Genomic DNA, 4,237 nt, shown 5'->3' on the forward strand with positions numbered 1-4,237 from the left:
GTATCCTCCCTTTCTGTTTGTAGCAGGTTATTTATGGTGTTTCTGTAAAAACCACTATGGTCGTTATTTAAATTAAACAAAAGGGGGAAATATTAGAGTCTGTAAACAAGTCAAAATAACACCTGGCATTTTGCCAGGGGAATGTTAAAGTTCGTAAACAAGTCTGGATGGTGCCTGGCAAAATGCCAGAGGGAGTGGATTGAGAAGTAACAAAAGCAAGCCATTAAGTGTGGAGATTCCTGATTGGTTGACTGCTGTATCTAGTTTATGCTAATTAAGATAAGCTGTGCGGAATGTATAAATACCGCTCCTGTCCTGCAATAAACGGCTCCCTCTCCTGCTGTATCAACGTACACAAGTTATTCGTCACCCCCGCCCCAGTTATTTTGCTGCAGCCGGACTGCGGCAGAGGAACATCAGGAACTTTGAAGACCTTGAAGGCAGGACCCAGAAGACCTTGGAAAACAGTGTTGGAGAAGTTAGAAAACCCAAAGAAGATCATATCTTCAGCAACATGTATTTCCTTTTAGCACTTAGAATTGTAGAAAATTGAGGGTGGTATGTTTAGTTTTAAATCTGAAAGAGATATTGGAATACTATTAAGATTAGTATTACGGATATACTCTGTGTCATTGTGGACAATAATTAGGTTGAAGCAAATAGATGATCATGACACATAAATTCCTCACAACAAGAGCTCTTTCTAACATATGACACCATCTGAAAGAAGATTGACTTCCTCATCAGGTGCTTTATCACTAGCTGTGTTTAAACCCAGGTGGACTCACTCATTCTGAGGGTTATTTGAGGGTGAAATTGCAAAATGAGAAAGAGGGATTTAAGAAATGGATATCCCACATATCAATTTCTTTCCTTCCTTCTATTCTAAGAAAGTAGAAAATATTTCCATATTAGACTGTAGAAACCGTGTTCATTTGGGATTTACAGAAAGATTGTCAGACATGGTAGTCTGTTGAATGGAAAAGAATTACAGTTGGCTTCCTCTTCTGTTCTCTAAACTACCTGGTAAAGGTTTGGCTGCTGTGGATGACCAGAACAACATTTTTCTCGTGTCAACAGATATTAGGGAATCCGTCATACCAGCAGGTTTCAGCCATAGAGCATTTTGGAGTGACAGTCATAATTTTGAAACTGCATCTGCCATACTTGTTGGAATAGCTTGGGAACAAAACTGTGAAATAAATTGTATGTAGGATTCTCTGTGGCTTTTGGAATAATGAGAACCTAACATGAGTGGGGATTTTATAATGATCACACTGTGAAATGTGTTACCACATAAAATGTAAAATTCCATTCACAGCAAGTGTTAAAGTATTCATTGATCAGAAATGAAGCTTTTTTTTTTAATGCATCCTAACAAGGAAGACCACATTCTTGAACTTGGTAGTATATTAGCCCTGTGGATTCAGTTAAGTTTGCTAACCATTTTGTATTAGCATTTCTGTTTTATAAGCTACTTACCTATTTCACAATTTCATTGTTATCAAATAGACAAAAGAGCTGAAAGAATTTATAAACACTTGACAGCTTTGTTTGGCAAAGGATATTCATTTTTATTCCACTTTGTCCAAATGCCTTGATAAAAATTATTGAGGAATGACTCGAAGTATGAAAGAACATTAGAAGAATCTCATATTCACAAGTATATTCATAAAAATATGAAATATTGAGTTTATGGATAGGGCAGAGTAATGTGCAAATAAAATAACCTTCAGTGATTATCCAGTAATTAGTGAACTATTCGAAGCAATCAGTCAAGTTCATTCTAAATGATGCATTTCCAAACATACACTTCTTGGTCCTCCACGGAGCTTTGCTAATACGTCTTTGGAATCACATATTCACAAAACTGACTAATGGACAATAAGTTTCTTTTTCACAAAACTGACTAATGGACAATAAGTTTCTTTATAGATTTGTAATTGGATTTTGACGATGATTGGACACATTCACACAGCCAGGGCATTGCTATTGCTTGTTTCCTCCTCTTCTGTGAAGTGCTAGGAATATACTGGGATACTGCAAGTTCAGGGGTAGAGACTCTACTGCTGAAAGCGAGCCAAGAGACAGTACCTGGCTCCAAATACAAAATCACTGTGTTCAAGTTTCAATGATACTTTAATACAAAGAAGAGAAGAGACAAGAATGCCAAACTAACTACCAGACTTCAAGTAGGTACAGCTGGCTGGGGCCCTCAGGTAGCGTGTTGAAATATTCACTTCTTTGTCTAAAAATTCATAAAAAAGTAACATAATAATTTATTTTCAAACAGGAAAGTATTAGGAGAGAAAGAACGTAAGGTGCTGTTGCTGCTGCTGCTGCTCCTACTGGTGATGATTATATTAATTGCTATATGTTATTATTTAGTTGAGAATTTCCATGATCTTGAAAGCACAGAAAGATAAGCAAACACATTTAGGTGAAACATATTCTGGGGTTATATCCTATTATGTTATGATTATGAAATAAAATGTAGGAAGATAAAAAATTATAATGTTATTACTTTGTGTTTTAGAATGTGTACCTTCATTTCTTTAAGGGTTCTGAAAATTCTTAGGGCAGCAGGAAGTAAATCAGAAATTCCTAGCAAAATGAGTGTGCATGGAATGGTCTCGTTTTTAGGCACATGTTTGTAAAATGAGAGAACAGAGCCCATGCGAGCTATGACACACCCTACCCTGTAAGTATATAAAGGTCCTGAAGGACTGGGTGACATTCAACTTTAGAAATATCCTCCAACCCTTCAACTGAAACCTCACCTCCTGACACCATGTGCAGCAACTACTACGGGAACTCCTAGGATACAGCTCAGTTGGTAGAGTGCTTACCTTGCATGTGCAAGGCCCTGGGTTAGATTCCCAGCAATAATAATAATAATAATAATAATAATATTTTAAATAGTTTATATTAAAATATTATCTAATTTACATATTTCCAAATTTATATAATATCCATTCATTACCCTTATATCTCAACACAAACACACAAATATCACACTCCAAATTTCTTGTCTTACATGAATAAAGGTTCAGAATAAGGAAACCTAGGATGAATTCACGGATTATTATAGAAGTGATTTATTTATTTCTGGTTTTAGATCATGGTAATAAAGTTGGTATTATATTAATGCATTTAATTTTAGTATTAATTAATTAAAGATAGGGTCTTATCATGTTGCCTAGGATGATCTCAAACTCCTGGGCTCCAGTGATCCTCCTGCCTCCCCTTCCCCCATAACTGGGGGTACAGGACTACTACTGGACTGCCTCCCTGTCTAGTTGCAAATAGGTGAATTTGAAGCTAAAAAAAGGTGTAAAAATGTGTGAAACAAGAATTCTAGAGTGTTTATATGAGACTACAAAAACTGTTCAGTGAAAAGAAAAAGGAGTAGAATCCACTGTTCTTCCTGGTCCCCAATCTTCCTGTGATTTTTTATACTCTTGGTGGTCAAAGTGGTTGCTGAGTCCAACCAACATCATGCTCATGTTCCTGGCATTAAACAAACAAACAAACAAACAAACAAAAACATTTGGACAAACGTCAAAGCCAATAAAACATTATTAAGAACTGTCTTTAGATTTGGAATGGAATCCTTTTCATTTATCTTACTCCTCTTGACCTTTACTGTGGTATGTGGCTTCTCCTAGATGAAGGTGCTACAGAGGAAAGATTTTGGACAGGGATCGTACTCCCCAGCCACAGAGTGTGCTAACGTCCCACAGGTCTGGCTACTGGGGGGAAGAATAAAAAAGCCCATTGAAGCAAAAGCTTATGTACATGGACGTTTGTCTTTCAGTAGTTCTAGCTTATGCGGGGGGCACAATTAATGTCTTCACATACGTTTTTCCTCAAGTGTAGAGGATGATCTCAATGTACTTCCTGGTTCTATTTTTTTTTCTATCGTTTTCATGAAGGGTATTTTCTGATTTTAAATTTTGTTTAACATGTTCTTTTATATATTTTTATTTCTCTTTTATCTATTCTCATTCTTATCTGTCACTCATAGCCTTCTTATATTTTATTTCTTTCTTCTTTACAACCATCCCATTTTAATCCACAAGGTTCCCAGAGCATGGTCATTTTATATGTTGAGTACTCCTAATCAGAAAAGCTAAAATCAGGAATCTTCCATTAGAATCTTGTTTGAACACTAAATAGTGGTGAATCCTATCTCTTAAAGTTGATTTCATGCAGAAAAGCATGTATAAAATACATA

Source organism: Marmota flaviventris, chromosome 8 (assembly GCF_047511675.1).
Source record: "Marmota flaviventris isolate mMarFla1 chromosome 8, mMarFla1.hap1, whole genome shotgun sequence".
NCBI classification, from domain to species: domain Eukaryota; kingdom Metazoa; phylum Chordata; class Mammalia; order Rodentia; family Sciuridae; genus Marmota; species Marmota flaviventris.